The sequence below is a fragment of the Haemorhous mexicanus genome, chromosome 10 (assembly GCF_027477595.1).
Source record: "Haemorhous mexicanus isolate bHaeMex1 chromosome 10, bHaeMex1.pri, whole genome shotgun sequence".
Taxonomy (NCBI): Eukaryota; Metazoa; Chordata; class Aves; order Passeriformes; family Fringillidae; genus Haemorhous; species Haemorhous mexicanus.
The window spans coordinates 3,406,202-3,424,823 of record NC_082350.1 but is presented as its reverse complement, the minus strand read 5'-3'; the positions used below and the strand labels follow the sequence as shown (position 1 = coordinate 3,424,823).

The following is an 18,622-nucleotide window of genomic DNA, read 5'->3' as shown; positions in this document are numbered from 1 at the left end:
GATGTGACAGAAATGTGACTCTTGCTACACACAGCAGGGTAAGAATGACAGATTTGACTCCTCCCTCACCAGCATCTTTAGGTATTTCCATCATCTCAACTGCCAGCTACCTTCAGGCTGAGGCTGCACAGTAGGGAACTCATAGCACGACTGGCCTGATCCAATTAATAGATTTACATAAGCAACTTTAATCATCATTGAAGTCAGTCAGAGGAAAAAGAATTTAAAAATTAATTTTAATTTCCATTACACTTGTACTTTTAGGGTCTTTTTGAAGCAAACCTGATTAAACTATTCTTTAAATCTAAATGACTATTATGTTTTATTTTTTGGTGATGTGTGATAAGCTCTAGTTGGAAAGAAACTGTTATTCAATTAAAATCAAACAGCACGCATTTAGGTACATAAATTAACTTCATGGTGCTAGACATACAAGAAAAGAAAGAGAAGCTCCTGAAAAATGCATACTGCATGTACAAAGCTTTATTAAACAAAGTATATTTTGAGGGAATGGCACTAACTACAATTAAAGACCTCTAAAATTGTAGAGCTAGTAAAGCTCAGATCCATAAATTTTGCTTATATTCACTGACTGAGAAGGGCCATACAAGCTTTCCTATATTAATAATCTCTGACTGGTTTCTCAGATTTGAATGAAGCTAAAACTTAGCAGGTGAATTGACCAAGTGAAAAGAACCCTCTCCATCTGCTCCACAGGTTGCTAACACTGAAAATTCCTGAGCTATTTTAACAAAGCAACACTGAACATTAATAGCCTGGCCTTCTCCAGCCCCTGTCATGTGCTGCTTAGTAGATTAAAATTTGATCTAAGCAATTTTTGTTTTTAAAAGACTGTGAGCAAACTAGGTGTTAGCAGAAGTCTGGTTTAATTACTTATGCAGAAGTAAAAAGTAAAAATCTGTTATCTGGAATGTCGAATAAAAACTGGTTTTCAAATGTACTTTGGGAAGAAATTTATTCTCATTCAACATGACTGGGTGGGAAGTTTGTATCTCCAACAATTTCTACTGGGATCCCTCCATCTCTCAAATGACTGATCATGCACCTTCCCCACTAAAACTGGATTTCTCCCTACAAACACCAGGTGTCAGGTATCAAAGTCACCTATGACCTTGCAATGGGGGGTTCTCAATAGGGAAAAAAGACAAAAGGTGATCCCATCAGATTGATAAAAAGAGATGCTGCACTCACCTGCAACAGAAACAAAACACCAAGTTTCTCTGAGGCTGAGGAGGAATCTAAAAGCTCTTCCCTACCTTAATGTATCACTCCAAACACGGCTGGTTGCCCATTCACAAGTTAATTAAACTGAGCTCAACTCCCTTCCTTGTACAATCAGTGCTCTTTTCTGTGTGACAAGAGACACGAACTGAACAATTTGCTCAGCAATTGAGGTAAGACGTGCAGCTTTGCACTCACCATCAGGAGGAAGAAAACACCAACAAACACAGCCCAATTTGTCAATTCAAGGCAAAATTACTTTGTTTTGCTACAAGAGAAACGAGATATATATCTCCCTGTCAAAAAATTGGAGACTGCTCTCAAAAAAGTCAGAGCTAATTAAGGGCTGATGAACTGTTACTTCTCACCCAAGTGAGGGAACACTGATTACAGCCAATTCATCTGTGGCTGGTTCTCACAAAGTTCTTCTAGATTGCATACACCGAGGGAAAAAATCTACACTAGCCAGGGAAAATTAATTAGCAATAAAGTCTACACGTGTTTGTGATGAATGGCTGACCTGGCAGGGAATTTAAATGCCCATTTTGCAGCATCAGAAGGTAGCACAAAGTGAGGTTTGTCAAGAGGGATGGCAATGTCCCCGTTCCTCAGTAGAGTGTCAGCTGAGATCTCCCAGGAACGCTGCATCTTCTCCTGAGCACCCTGCCTGCTAATGTCCAACCTTTCAATGAGGTGAGTCACGTGTCACAGATTAAGAATGTGCAGGGCCTTGGGATAAGACAACCTGCTGAGGCACAGTTCAGGCTCCTGCCATTCTACCTTGATTTCAGGTAGAGGGAATTATTGATTTGAGGGGGAGCAGCCCACTATCTGAAGGTCCATGGGGGACCCTCAGGTAATGGGGTGCTCCAAGTCTCTACTTCTGCTACCAGGAGTTACCAGTAACAGGGCCAGCAGGTCCCTTTGCATCTTTTGGATATTCTTTTGGATATATCAGCTCCCACCTGGTGACCACTGCAGGGTCTGCCCTGGCTCCCAGAGCACCACTGGAGTGTTCAGCTCAGGCAGAGCAGCTTCACCCAGGTCACAGCTGGCCACAGCCCCGAGCCCCTGAGCTCTGGTGCCACCAGGTTCTTCTGTGCCAGCAGCAGGCTCAAGCCATGAACTGCACTCAGGCACTGCAGCACAGGGCTTTGTCACCTTGTGAATGGCAGGGATGCAGGGAAAGGGCTCACATGGAGCCCGTGCTGCAGCTATAAAGCCCTTCTGCCTCCAGGAGGAACCACTGCCCTGATGTCACCCTGATATTTTAAGATTTTCTAAGCCTTCTGATGTTTACATTCTTGTAACAAACTTTCTCACACACTTTCTGTAAATAACTTATTGCTTTGCATTCTTTTATGGAGGAGGAGAAATTTGATGGACTGTTGGTTTGTCCAGTGTCATTGGAGAGGTGGCACTTTCACCTTCCAATCCACTCTCACTTTTGGAAATCTATGAAGGTTGGAGTCAGAAAATAAACTGCCCTTTTTTGTCCTTGAGAACAGCAGTGTGTGCGTTGTGTGTTTCGTGTCCTATAGAGACACCCTCCCATCCCTGGGGGCAGCAGCACAGCTGAGGTGGCTCTGCAGAGGGTCCTCTCCTCTGAAAGGATGCATTTGCTTCCACTCTGAGTCACAAGAAAGTAGCCACAGATTCTGTGGACCTGTGCTGAAAAACTCATGGCTGTTCTTGGCCTCTTGGAGCCCCAGGAATTTGACAGTACCAGCCAGAGACACCTCCCTGCAAGTCACCTGCTAAATCCATGACTGGCTTTCCCCTCTTTCAAGAAGTTTCCTTCAGGAGCCACTGACAGGTGAGTCCTTCCTCACCACTGCCAGCTGAGGGACACAACAGTGCCAAGCCCAGCAGGTGGCTTTCAACACCAGTACTTCAGACAAATCAAACTCAATTTTCCCTGGGCCAATGCAAGGCACGGCTCCTCAACCAAGGCTGCTCCTACATGAAACATCACCTTTCACACCCTTTTGCTGCAAAGTATTCAAAAGAAAAATAAAATGAAATGGAAGTCTGTTTTATTACTATTATTATTGCTTCTCACTTCCAGGCTCAGAAACAAGACAACTGGCTTTGCTCAAAAGAAATTTGTCTTTTGGCAGAGGCCAGGTCTGAAGAACTCTGCCTCAAATGCAGAAGTGATGAATAAAGAAATGAAAGGTTTCTACAACCAAAACAATTCTGCCACCTTGGCTTTCTCTTGCTGTTGTAGTGACAAAAACTTACTTCTCAGAGAAGTAAGTTTTCAACCAGAATCTATAACCTTTGCATTCAAGAGAGATTGCAAATCCCCACCCATTTCCCTGCTTCGCAGCTTCCCAGTGTTCTCAGCTCATATTTTCACAGTTTCCACATTTTCACAACTCTGGATTCAAATTGGGAAGCTGTGAACAGCACGGCAGGGAGTGGCAGTTCCTCTCTGAAGAGAGAAAGTTTTGAGTTTCTCCTTCCTCAGCCTCCCAGCACTGAATACTTTATCCAAGCTCTCTGCTACCATTTGATCACTCAACATCTGGAACACACTTGGGTTTCTTCAACTATTCCAATGATGGAATGAGAATGGATGCAAGAGGGAAAGAGATCACTGAAGGAAGAACACCCAAATGCTCTTTAGGCAGGTGGCAGAGCTGGCTTCCTTCAAGCCCCATCAAATTTGAGAGGCATGCTAGAGGAAATGTGAGAAATGGAGAAAGGTGACTGAATTACTTTCAATCTGACTATTATTAAAATTTTAAGCAGAAAGCTGCAGCACAAGGTATCTTACACACAACAGGGAAGAGATGAGACTGGAGGAACACTAATGGTGTTCTTGTGAAAATGCTGTGGAAGTTTTGCAGCAATGTGTGAAACTAAAACCCTCCTGCTGCTCAGACAGCTTTGCCTGGTGAGCTGTTTGTGGCATGAAGGCCTTACCATGAACTGCCAGGACAGATGGAGGTGGGGCAACACCATGAGGAGGAGGAAGTATCAGAACTTCAGTTTGGAGGATCAATTTCTCAGTTTTGAGTGAGCACACAAGCCTGTGGTGGAATTCATGCAGGGCCAGAGCCATGGAGCTCAGGAGGAAGGTTGGGGAAATACTCTATGAACAAACTGTGGTGTGTCAGGACTGGACTGAGAACGGGAGAGGAAATGCAGCTGCTTCTGTGCTGTCCTGAACCCCAGCCAAAGCAGGGAAAGGAGGATGGAGGTGCCTGCTACAGCAGAGCTCCTGCTTGGTGCCAGCCCTGTTGGTCTGAGGAAAAGTCTTTTCCTGGGCTGAACTCCCATTCAATACCCTGCTGCACTTCCCAACACCAATCTGCTTCTCCAGTTGGTTCTAATGCTGTTCTTGCAGTTAACCTACTATTAGGAGGGAATAATTCAGCAACAGGTTTAAGCCATTAAAATCCAAATCTAATGCATTCATGCCTATTTTATTCACTTCAGCAAGTACAATGACACTTTATTTATAAAATTGTTATTACTAATTTAAGCACTACCCATGGCTGTGCTGAAGAGCTGACACCAATCCAAGAGGAGTGATTTACTCTGGCTCACACCTTGGCTGTGTCCTTCCACAGGAAATAACCCCAGTGAGACTGAGTGACTTAGCTCCACGTGCTGACAATCCTGGGTGCAGCAATGCTGGTGCCATTTTCCTGGGGGGGTCACCTCTCTCCTCACAGCTTCACACTCCTGTAAAATTGCTGCTCTGGGCTGTTTGCTCAGTCCTGAGCCCCCTTGGAGAACACACTCCCTCTCTGCTGTCTTCTGGATCACTCCCATGTACCTTCCTCCCAATGCCCCTGCTTGGTGGCTGTGGCCAAAGAGGCATCAGGATAAACCAAGACTCAGACTGCAAAAAAAAAAAAAAAAAAAAAGCCCAAAGAAATGGAGATAAAATCAGCTTTTACCTAGAAGCCAAAGGACAAGGGCTGTGAATGAATGTGCTGGGATGCAAGAATTATGAATGTGCTAGGATGCAAGAATTATGATGCCTTTAGGTAATACAACTTCAAAACTTTAAGGATTTGCTCCAAAGAGCCACTTGACTGATATTTCCTCTGCACGCTGTGTCCTGGGAGTGTGTGCTGAGACCTGGGGGGGAACACAGAACTGAAGAGTTGTTGTGGGTCAATGAGACAAAAAAGTGCCAGCTCTGCCATGCAAGATCAATTCTGTACTCTCCTAAACCTGCTCAGTGCCCAGCACAAAAGCACTTCAAGATTTTGACCTCAATCCTGCTGGAAGGTTGGTCCAGGGCACCTCCTCTGACAGGAGGATTTCTTTTCTCAATTTCTGGTCAAAGTTGATTCTTTATCCACTTGGTCTTTGCCAACATGGTGCTGTAGTTTCAATTGCTGGGGTTTTTCTCTGGAGTTCACTCTTTGAGACATTTACTCACCAAGTCTCACACTTTCTCAGCATCCATGCTGCCTTCCTACACAAACGAAGGTGCTTTCCCCTCTTTACACCTGACAGGCTCTCCAGTCCTCTGGATCACTCCACTAGCTCTATTCTCCTCCTCTTCTGCTTGGCATTAACTCTTCTTAGGTGTGGGTGGTCAGAAGCACAAAGAACAACTCCTCTCCTTCACTGGCAATAACACTGTGAATACTGCAAGGACTGCACTTGCCTTTTTTAGGAATGCATCACATTAGCATTTCACAGACTTTCTGCCACCAACTGGTACATCCCTAATTCTCCCCCTTGCTATTTCCAACCAGTTAATCCCTAGCTGTATGCCTAACTCTGAAATATTGAATTTCATCCTATTTCTATTATTTTGGTTGTCATGGTTATCCACTATCCTCTTCAATAGTGACAACTTTTCCCAGCACTATGCCACCAATTAATCTCATGACTGCATTTCCTATCATTTGTGCCAGTTTTTAATGGGGCTGTTAACTAGGATGGGGTCTAGGCCTGTCTTGAGAACCACAACTGGGACCTCCCTCCAGGCCAGGAGCTCATCTTTCAACACAGTGCATTGCTGCCTCCCCCTTTGCTAGTTCACCTGATAATTCCTTTACTAATTTCCATCTTCTTCAGCTTAATTAACTACTCAAGGCACAGATGCAGATGTCTTTGAAGTCTCCTGAGATGGATTAGTTGATAGAACAGACACACCAGGAGCAACAGTGAAAGCAGGCTTTGGATATGGGATTTGACAGAATCTCTACAATACCTTACTCAAGCTGCCTTTGGGTAAGAACAAAAGCTGGCCTTCCTTAAACTGGTTTAACTGGGACATACAGCAGACAGCTTGCTTCTTGTGGTAGGGAAAAGGAGAGCTTTTTGAGAAAACAAAAGCCTTTTCCTGCAAAGGAGAGATGCTGTTGCATGGAAATGCTGTTTGGAGCAGGGCTCTGCTGGTGAGGACAGTTCTGCCCAGAAGGAAGCACCTCCAGTCACTCCAAAGGAACTGTGCACTTTTCCTGCCAAGACCTGGATAATGTTTTCATTTCGTTGTTTTGAATGGCAGAGAGATGTAATTATTTGCAGCTATTTCTTCTTCTGCATATTGCCTCTCCTCTGTTTCTACAGTTTTCCAAGACAGGTTGCCTTTATCTAAGTGAAGCAGGACTGGATGCAGCTATCAAAATCAGGGAGTGGAGGATGTTCCCTGGCAGGGAAGCTCCCCACAGGAAAGAGCTGGCCCTTACTCCAGGAACAGTGGGAAGCTGGATATTCTGCCTGTCCTCCTGATAAGCACTAGGGCCCAACAGGGTGTCACCCAAGGTGACAGCAACAAGCCTGGGTGTCACAGGCACAGCCACAGAGACCCTCTCCAGCCCCAGCAGCAGCTCTCTCCAAAACATGGCTGGTGAAGAAACCACTTCAGGCTTTGATAATCCCAGTGCTCAGTATTTCCATCCTGATGACCCCTGGAAACAGCTCTGGGCAAACCTTAAGACACCCCTGAAGTCAAGTCCAACAAATCTTCAGAGACAAGAGACACCTGGGGCTGGGGGTAAAGAACACAAAATGATCTGTAGGAGGGGCAGGACACAGAAACAAAGCCTGTGATAGACTGCAGCACTGACGGGAGTCAGTGATGCCTTGTGCAGGCTGACCTAGAACAGAGACCAGACAGAGTAGGGATTTATTAAAAGGCCTCCATGGATGCACCTTGGGCAGCACAAGAACCCAGCCAGGGCTGCCCCCAAGATGAACCAAAATGGTCCCAAAATGCACGGCCAGGCATGGGGTCTCTGACTTTGATCAGTTCTGCTCCATTTGCATATTGGAGTTAATTGTCCAATTCCAGCTTTAGCCCAGGCAGTCCCATCCCACTTGTTTTTCCTCTCTTCAGTTCACTACTGTTTATGCTCTTGGGCCTGAGAGTTGGATCATTTGTCCTTGGTCCCCAGCTGGAACAGGAATTGTTTTGTCTCCCCACTCTGTGCACAGAGCTCACCATCCCCTGATGTGAAGCCCAGACCCACACACTAAAGCAGCACAGAATCTGAAAAATATAAAAACTAAAACCTGAGCATCATTTCCCCCCCTTGGAGCACCTGAGCCTGCTCCAGCATTCCCTCCTGCCTGGCAGGGTAAGAGTGAGGAGGGAGCTGGAGCAAGCAGCCTGCACCTGCCTGGAGAGGAATTCAGGCACCACACATCCCCTGGGATATCAAATGCCACAACACATTCTGCCAGCTGCTTGGTAGGTCCTTGATAGCTTAGGCTTGGAATTTCCATGTTGGGAACTTGGGAACAGTGAGGGCAGCTCTGAGCTGCACTGATGTGCACTGGTGCTCCAGAGGGTGGGGTGAAGGAGCAGGAGGTGGCATTGAGGTGTGCCCATTTTGTGTGGCTGTGAGCAGGTCAGCAGGGCTGCACTGCTGCTCCTGGGCACAAGTGCAGTGTGTGAGAACCAAAGGCAAGCTGCACTCAGGCTAGACTGTTCACAGGGGGTTTTCAACCACCTCATTCCAACCCTGCTCCCTGTACCACTCCAGCCTGACTGGCAGAGAATGAAGAGCTGTGCTGCTGTGAGGAAATCTCACAGACTGGAAGCCCTTCTATAGGGGATTTGCTCTGTTTGCATCCAGGGTGGGATAAGCAAATACAAGAGATGTGAATCTGAAGATTATTTCCCCCACGTGTTTTCCTGGGATCTGAGCTGGCGAGGGATTTTAATCATGGCACCTTCTAAATATACCTGTGCTACAACCAGAGACTTGCAGCAAATGATGAACTGCAAATATTGCACCAGCAGGCTCTTATCAAACAGATTTCAGAGCAACCTCTCTGTTAGATAAGGACTGGGGAGATGTGTGGGTGGGATTCATAACCTGGCAGTCAAGTCTGACCTGGCAGCTCAGTCCTCACTTGTGGAAGGGCAGGCACCTCCCTCTTTAACATGAGCTGAGCTCTTCTTTACAGCCACTCCTCTCCCTCTGGACTGTAGTAGGAGTTGGGATAACTGAGCCAGAGCAAGCTGAACTTTTGGATAAATGAAATTTTGTTAGATAAATTTAGCTCTCAGTTTTTCCTCCAAGAAAGCCTGCAAATTTAAAGGCAAACCAATAAGCACCACAGCTATCACTGACAGGAACATAAAGGCAGTAAAATGAATTGCTAATACTGCCTGTTCCTTTCCAGGTTTACTCTGTGAGACCTGAAGGGCTCCATTTCTCCAAGGGTAAAATAAACTCAGATGTTTAACAATACTGAGGGTTGCTGGCAGTTTTAAAAGGTGTGATATATACCCTGAGTACAGCACACACCTTTAGAGCAAAGGTATTTTTCACTCCCTTATTCCAGCTGAGCACTGGAGCTGGTGAGGAGCTGCAGAGGCATGGCAGGAATGAGACAAGCAGTGGATCTGCTCAGGATGTGCCCATGAAGGCTGTGACTTTCCCAGGAACACCATCCCAGCCAGCATCACTGAGGCTGAGTTTGACTTTCTGCTCTGTCTTAGGTTGGAAAATGGGGGTGTGTATTCTATTGCTATCTATCAGAGGAGGGGCAGTTCCCTTCTGTTCATTCTGTTTTATTTATCTCTCCCACAGCCCATCCTCCCTCCAGGAGATCTCTGCTGTCCATGGCCACTGAGTGTCCCTGCAGGGCTGATCAAATCCCACCATCCCATGGGGAGATGCTCCACCCAGGGGAGGAGCCAAGCATTCCTACCTGGATCCAATCTGCCCTGGGAACAGCCCAGCAGCCTTTGCCCACTGCATTCCCAGAGGAGCAGCTTTCTGCTGCCCTGCATTCCCAGAGGAGAGCAGGCCCATCTCCAGCAGCCCTGGAGCTCCAGAGGGAAACTCCCCCCTTGTGCAGGATCCCTGCTCCAGCAGAACCACAGCTGGCACTGCAGGAGGGCTGAGCCCCCCTGGGATGGGACTGTGCCACCACCCTGAGCCCCCTGGGATGGGACTGTGCCACCACCCTGAGCCCCCCTGGGATGGGACTGTGCCACCACCCTGAGCCCCCCTGGGATGGGACTGTGCCACCACCCTGAGCCCCCCTGGGATGGGACTGTGCCACCACCCTGAGCCCCCCTGGGATGGGACTGTGCCACCAGCCTGAGCCCCCCTGGGATGGGACTGTGCCACCAGCCTGAGCCCCCCTGGGATGGGACTGTGCCACCAGCCTGAGCCCCCCTGGGATGGGACTGTGCCACCAGCCTGAGCCCCCCTGGGATGGGACTGTGCCACCACCCTGACACACAGGGGACAGGGCATGGTCTGACTCTGGCAGTGTTTTTTAAAATTTTATTTTCTTACCTAATAAAGAACTGCTATTCTGCTCCCATATCTTTGCCCCTAATTTCAAAATTATTACAATTCAGAGGGAGGGGGTTTACATTTTCCATTTCAGGGGAGGCTCCTGCCTTCCTCAGCAGAAACCTGACTTTTCAAACCAAGACTTTCCCTTTCAGCAAGCTCCAGAGAGCTGCACCTTAACCTGCACAGCACCTCAGGATGCTGCCCTTGCTCCCATTCACACTGCTTGAGGCTGAAAATAATAAAGCCTTTATACATTTCAGTATACATATTTCAACTTCTTCCTTCCTTATAAAATATACCATGAACCAATTTGTCACTCAGTCAGGCTCTTTGCAGTATTATTTTGAGAAAAATATCAGTGAATTATCACTTCTTTAGAATTAAATGCATTTGTCTCTGCAAAAAAAGCAGAGGAAACAACCCCATGGATTGTTTCTGCATTCACAGAGGGGCTTGAGCATCCCCATTACATGGTTTTACAGATTAAAACTCCTTGTTTGAGTTTTGCAGAAGCTGTGGCAGTGAGACAGAACTGGCTTTTTATCTTCTTCATTAGCACTGCCCTCTGCTTTGAATGGCCTCTAGACAAACTATTTATTGTTGGGTTAATTAGATCATTTGGATCTATGCTTGCCACTGCATTTTTGCAGTCTAGAGTAACTAAGACACATGGTCCTTGAATCTCTAAAAATCTTGAGTATGTGACATGTGGGCTTTCCCAAAGGAAAAAGGAGGATAGGAATTACTGGCTGTGGGGATAATATTCCAGACAGGCTAAGTTCCCCTGTTATTATTGCAGGAGTTTATCTAAGTCTGTATAAAGCCCTTAATCTCTAGTGTTCTCTCCTTCAGTGCCTTCAGAAAATAACTTGCCTCTTTGTAAAAATATTTTGCTCCCATGAAACCAGTATGAAAAGGAGAAATAGGTAGAGATGGCTGCAGAGAGCTGATGTTGAGATGCAACCTGGAGAATGCAGCACAGGTGTACCTGTGACAGCTGGGAGTGGACAGAATGCACATGCAGACAGTGACATGCACATCTGTTATTGGAATCTTAAATCAGTCTCAATGGCTATTTTAGTAGAGATGAAATATGGATATCTTATATACAGCTCCTCTAAAATATAATTTCTTTATATTATTTATATTTATTATAGCAATGAATATAAATATAATAATTATATAGTAATATAAGAGATTAATTATTATTAGTTATATTTATTGGTAATAATATTCCTTATTAATAATTAATTACAGCACACTTTTAGAAATTTGGAACAGTCACAAAGATGTAAGTAACAAAGCATGGGGATTTTCCTAGGGATAACCACATGGTACTTCTTTCCCCAGGTACCTGCTTCAAAAAAAAGCAAATTTTAGCAATTGCTGAGGAAAAGAATTTCATGTTCCCTGGTGGATATTACAGTAATAAATTCAGTAGTAAATTTTAGTTTCTGCCCCATCTGATGGCACCTGCTCTGTTTAACACCTCTAACTTCACCTTGTCTAAAGATAAAAATCTAGATAAAGGCAGATTTTCAAAAGACCCTAGCACCATTTAACTACTTCTGTTTTAAAATACAAAGTCATTTAAAAAGCAGTCCTAAAAGGAGATTTAAGCTTATCCAACCTTTTCCTTCAAGGTGTTTGTTGTTTTTTTAAAAGGTTGCTAGGCACATCGTGGCTGTAACCAGACTGGGATAAAACCAGTGGATTCTCTGAGCTTGGGAGCTTTGCTAAAACCCCCAGGCAGTGCTGGCTGCAGCCAAGGAGAGGTGGTTGAGCATTCAGGGAGTGTTAGATCACAGAAAAGCACCTAAGTGGAAACACTTTTTCTAAATGGATGGATGCAGAGGTGGCACCAGACCAGCCCTAGCTCATGTCCTGTCCCTTGAGCTGGTGCTGCAAGCCTCATGAAGAGGATCAGTTCAAAAGCAGAATGAGTTAAACACTGATACACCCCAACCTACAGCCACCTAAGCTGTAGCTGAACATCTACTGAATTACTGCTGGCTGATTTTGCTTTATTTCATTGAGGTAGAAAAAATACCTCGTCCAGTATTTAGAGCTTTTACAATTATGTCTGAATATATTTTCTAACAGACATAGACATATTTTCTTTAGTTTGTGGACTATGCACATTACATACTACTGGCCTGATTTATTACTTGTGTATAAGTCTCATCATGACTGTGACCAGCATGGAAAATCTGCCACAAAATCTATTTGCTTTGGGATATTGGCAGTCACCTCCACACTGCCAATGGACATTTAAAATTCATCTGAACCACATCTGGAGGAAATACAATTTTGAAGACTTGGGAAAGAGTCTGCAAAAAGTTGAGAAATGTCTCATCTGCCATCCTCACTAATTCCATTCTGAGATGTACACATTACACACATATTTGAAATTTGTATCAATCAAACATAAATCACTTTCAAATCTGCAAGCATGATAAAACCAAAGCCAACCTGCCTGGGTGCCTTGTGCCTCTCAGGACTATCCCTGGACATATCAGTGACTGAGGACATCTGCACCCACCCAGGCTGACACCCAGCTTATGGAACAGAGATCAAAAATGCACCTTAAAGAAAATATTAACTGGGAACTGGAATGCTTAACTGCACTCTGGCTGCAGCTACGCTTGGGAAAAAACAGAGAGGAAACTACACGTGCTCCTCTTTTTAAAAATTCATTTGCAACAACTTAAAAAAGGCTTTGGTTACCCTGAGATGCTGGCACACTCCTCCTGCCTGAGTTGGGGTTTCTGCTGCTTTTGAAGCCTGTCTGGCTCTGGTCCAAATTTGAATGATGGGAGAAATGGATACTTGTTAAAAGCATGTGCTTGATTCACTTAACCAACATAAAACTTTCCTTTATTTTCCTGACAGGTTTTTATCCAAAGTACACTGCACCAGTGAATTGGACATGAGTAATAAACTCTGAGCTCCTTAAAATATCCTCCCATGAATATAGATTAAAATCCTCATTAAACACCTTGATAAATTAATGAATTTCTAGGGATGCACAGAGGGTTGACAAGCAGCTGTCATTCACCTTTTCCTCTAACCACAAATGTTTGAAGCCAATCAAAATAATCTCAGATCTGGCAGAAGATTTAGAACGGACAAAAGGAAATACTATTTTAAACAGCCAAATTATGGAAAACCTGCCTCCTGTTACAAAATGTCCTGGATGCTGAGGACTAAAATAAATGCAGAAGATGATTAAAACAGAAAAAAACCCAAATCCATTGGGTGGACATGAAACAAAGCCAACAAGACATCCAGGGCAGCACAGGAACCACAGAACATTCTTGGGGCACAGGCACACAGGATACCTTTGGAGCTTTCTCTGTAAGCCAGGGTGCACCTCACTGATTGCCATTACACTAATTGGTCCAGGAAACTCTCAAGATCAAGGTAAAAATCAGAGTGAATTTTGTTCAGTGGGAAAAGAAGACTCAGAGCACAGGCCCAGAAACCCAGCCCAGGGCCACCACTGGGTCCTGCTTGGCCCACCAGGGATGGGGCACCTGCAGCCTCCCACCACCAGCACCTGGGGCTTGTACAAGCTCCTCTTTCCAGCTCTGCCCCTGCTCCTGATGCAAATACCCTCCTGTGACCTTGTGCCTCAGTGTATCTCCTCCAGAGATCTTCCATAACCCAGAAGCTCAGTCATTAACTTAATTAGACAGTAATTATGTACCTCCTGTTAATGAAAAGCTGAGTGCTGCACCACTGTTTGCTGATGTGCAGAAGTGCTCTCTGGACAGGAGCTCACACTGGGTGGAGCAGATCATGGCATGGCCCAGCTCAGGAACAGCTTGTCCAGGTGACACAGATCCAGCTTTTTCTTTACAAACACACCAGTGAGTGAGACCTGAGCATCTCCTCTGCCTGCCAGTGAATCCATGGAAACCTACAGAGTTATCTTATACTACCACTGGCTGAAACAACAATTATAATAAATGCAGCTTAGTGTCAGCCCTGGGCAGAGGCAATAGAAAACAAGGCAGCCTGAGCAGTGCCCTCATTAAGGCTCTCTGGTAAGGAGAGCCCATCCTATATATTGACTTTTCCATGCCTGTTGTGGTGCTGGGTAATTCAACAATTTGCCTTTAATTCCCTTAGGATGCTCCATCTGGGTTCAGATCAATGGCCCACCCAGCTGTTTCAGCTGAACTCTGCTTCCAACTTGCTGACTGTAAAACAGTCCTATAAATTCCTGGTGTGCTCAGGAGAAAATACTAGTGTGGTGAGGTGATGGATATTCCCCAGAGAATGTCCTCTGAGTGAGCCAATCTGTGTCTGGAGGAACCAATTTTGGGTTGTGTGAGCTTTTCAAAATGACAAAAGTACAATTCTGTGCAGTTTAAATAGCAGGAAGCAAACGGAATGACATTTCCCAATGTTTGGGGGAGCAGAAGAGCACTCCTAGCCCTAAAAACTATGGATGTGGAAGCAGCTGACTGGAGGAGGACCAGACCTCCAGGAGGTCACATGCTTTCACAGTGCCTTTTACCAAAACCTCATTTACACCCTGGAACTGCTGCACAGAACCAACAATTTACAGAGCTGATTGCTTAGCATTTTAATTCTCATTTCAGCTACATGCTTGGCAACTTTGTGTTTACCCTGCTCTAGTCTCTTTGAAGAGAGAAAGAGTAGCTCAACTGTTGATTAGCAAGTTGGGTATTCTCAGTTCCTTCCAAGGTCCTTGTGTCCCTCTGGCACTCTGCAGGGCTCACAGCATTGCCTTCTGCTCACAGAAAAGGACACATCTGTGTGCCAGTATCAGTGAGGCAATGATCTATGGGGAGACACTCCCCCACCCCCATTTCACACTGCAGATAACCAAACCTTCAGCCTTCACAGCTTCTGACACTGTTGCCTTGATCCTTTGCTGCTATCATTCCCCTACATAACCAACAGAGGAGTTGTTCTGCATGATCCATTTGCCCAGGCCTTCCTTCTGCACCACGTGGAAGTTCTGCCACTTATCCAGAGATGCTTCCTTGCACTCACCCATCTCTACTTGATTACATCACACAAATGGAGGCCTCAAGCTTGTGTCTCTCCTCAGTTAATAAAATTAACGTGTTACTCTTGTGGGACCACCTCCCTGCCCTTCATAACAAATGCCTGGGGAAGCAAACCCCTGGCACTTGGGAGCTTGCTCCTGCTCCAGCTCCCTTCATCAGTGGCCTGCAGTGATACAAAGCACTGCTGCTTTGTGAGGCTGCAAACAGGGAAAAAATCCTTGCAGGTCTTTGCAGCTGCTGAGTTGGTGACAGAGGTGCTGATGCTCCTTGGTGAGGATTTTGTGTTGTCTCACGTAGCCAGAAGTGTGTAATGTGTCTGTAACATCTCTGAAACCAGCCCAGATGTGCATGTGGAAATCTGTGCAAGTGGACTGAACAAGTTAAAAGAATGGGAAAAGAAAGAGCAGAGTTTCCTGTCCATGCTAGTCCATCCTCTAGGGTGGGGCTGAACATGCTGCTGCTGAACATGAATGCTAGTGGATTCAAAGCAGGACTACCAAAGAGACTGGATGAGATGGGTACTAACCCACTCCTACCAGTCTTGGGAAATGAGGGAGTGCAGGCCAGGGAGGAGAGAGACACCCTCAGCGTGCTGTCCTGACTCATAAAATCACAGAAAGGTTTGGGTTAAAGGGACCTGAAAGATCATCTAGCTACAACCCCCCTGCCATGGATTGGGCTGTCACCCACCAGAGACCAGGTCACTCAGGACCCCATCCAGCCTGGCCTTCAACACTTCCAGGGATGGGGCATCCACAGCTTCTCTGGGTGACTGTGCCAGGGCCTCAGCACTCTCTGAGCCAAGAACTTCTGCATGGGAAAGGCTCAGAGAGCCTTTGTCTCACTGACTCCTAGAAGAATATGCAGGGGCAGCCTCTACAAACACAGAGTTCAGGAACAGCTTCAGTGGGATCCTGCACCTTCTCTGACATGGAAGTCAATTGTGCATGAAATACAAAGCCCTAGAAAAATAGATTTCATTAGTTCTAGTGCTCACGGAACCATTTGGACAATATGTTAAAAAATAATAGAAAATATGGTCATAAAATATCAGCAGAATGGTGCTGCACGTCCAGAAGCTAAAATGAGTTCTGAACAAGGTGCCAAATAGCTGCAACTTATTTATAAGAGATCTATCAAATAAATGACCCTACTGTACCCATGGAAACTACTGTACCAATTCATCCTTAACAAATGAGAAAGCAAAAGCTGTTTCCTTAAAGAACTGCCTTAGAATGAACTAATCTGTAACAATATTAAAGCAGAACATACTCATGTTGATTTTTTTTTTTTTTTTAAATTACACAGCACTACTTTCTCAAGTCCAACAGGCACCCTTCAGGGCAGGACCTGTTACACTCCTCCTGACACTTTTCAGGGGAAAGCACCTGAACACAAGTGACTGGGAACAGAAGTCACCTGCATTTGCCTGTGAACAGAATGCACAGGTGTGAAGCTTGTCTGCATCTCAGTATGGGGCAATTGGTCTCTGAGGGCTCCTTGACCACAACACCAACACCACAAATCCTGTTGATTCAGCCAGAAGGTGGGAGAGAAAAATGGGGGCTCAATCCCAAGCAGAGCAAGCCATGCCCTTCCTCTCTGCTCCTCTGCCTCTAGATACAAGGGCTGTGAGACAGAAACTGGGATGAGACCACTTGGAGAACACTCACACTATCAAAGGTGGAGTGTGCACTTTGGAACTAACTTCAGTTGTGTCACTGAAAGCTTGACCTAAGTCCAATTAGTGTTTGAGCCCTTGGCATTTCTATCACTTGCTCTGATCTAACAGCACTCCTTTTTCTAATCCCCTTAAAACAGGCTGTTTTAAAGGTTTACTCAGGCTGACACTGGGACCATGTTGCTAAAGTACTGTTACTAAAAAGAAAACTATTTGGAGTTCATTAGCAGGGTGGCAATCAGCTGCAAGACAAGTGTAGCTTGAACCACAGGACTCATGCCTCTGTACTAACTTGATCTGAAGCTCCTGAGGCCACCCAGGCACAGGCAGTGCTAACAGAGGTGGGACAGTGGCTCCTTGGGCTCCCGGTGGCAGCCAAGAGTGCAGAATCCACACAGATGCCAGGCAAGTGCCCTGCCCCCCCGGGAGTGCCACTTGCACAACCACAGCCACTGGCATTAGTTTTGTGGAACTTTCTCCCCAAAATGTTCTTCCTCCTCCTTTTCCCCTCATCTTTTTCCTTTTCCTAGTGAGGCTCTGATGTATCTGAAGGGCTTCTGCAGTCTGGTTTTAAACTGAATTCACTCTATCAGATTTATTTTTGTCTGTCTGTGCCACGTGAGGCTTGAATGGATTTCTCACATGTCACTGTGGCAGACTTTTGGGATAACAATACTGATTTTGGTCTTCAACCAGCTGTCTTCTCAAACATAATCCATGTCTTCTTTTCTCTCTCCACAGCAAGAATAGTTTGTTTATATTTGAACTTTTCCATCTTTGAGAACATGTTTACCACTGCCTCCTTGAAGGACACTGGATCTCATTTGTTTGGACTTCCTCTGTTCTGCTCTTGCTGTGAAGAAAAGCCCTTTATGTTGATGTGACACTATAAAAATCCATAATCATAAAGTTAAAAATAACCCCCTTGCTAGAATAAGATCAGCAGAATATACTTAATTTCTTTATATTTGGGTCTGCCTTGTATTTTCATGTTTGACTTCAATCAAACGACTTTTCTTCAGCAATTCAGAGACCTTTCAGCAACCATGTGCCACTGAATATAAAAATCACTTATTTCTTGCACAGATATGAGTGCACACCATCCCAGGGTGTCTTATTCCAAAACAAACCTGCTTTTTATTGCCCCAATGTGAGGAAACATCAACCAGCACCATCTGAACATCTCCCTCGCTGCAGGGGTCAGGGATCAGAGCTCCCTGCACGTTTTCTGACTTTTTCTACAACACCCACTGATCCTGAGGAAGTGTTTGGTAGGTAAGAGGAAGGGATGAAGAACATCCCTTAGTAGTATTCTTCATCCAGAGTATTTCTTGCAATCTTGAGTCATCTGCCACGGTGGGGAGTTTGATTTGCCAATAATTTCACACTACATAAAAATCGAATCTGTGATAATTTAGGTAGGCTATCAAGTACTGCTGATCTCCACCATAAACAAAGCAAAACCAGTAATTGCTTTTACTGAAAAATTATGTGTGTTTTAGGGTTTTAATACTGGGCTATCCCTGGGGAAGGAGAAGAAGATTGGAAAGCGGTGGTTTCAACAAACATGAAATTGCACAAAAAGTAGCAAAAAATTAGATGACACTGAATTTCCACACATAAAAGGAAATAAAAATGCTGTAATATTGGCTTCTTCAATTTAATCCAGTCATCTTTGAGATTTCCACTGTTTTGATATGAAAAATATCAATTTGTCACAACAGTGAGTTTTGCAATTACTTCACTGTGCTACTATTAGTAAGAAAAAGCTATTGATTTGAACAGTACACACATAAACATGGTTTTCAAACCAAAATGCCTGTTTTTCTTAAAGCTTTTGCTATTAATTATTAGAATTCATCAGCACAACAGCAAGTACCCCCAAGCACAGAGGGTTAATTTTCACAGCCCTT

General features: G+C 45.0%; 1 protein-coding gene across 1 annotated transcript in view; it reads right to left on the bottom strand.

Annotated features, from left to right (window-relative positions):
* The window catches only part of GPC1 (glypican 1), a 203,156-nt gene that overhangs the window by 28,569 nt on the left and 155,965 nt on the right, over positions 1-18,622 (bottom strand). The window lies entirely within an intron of this gene.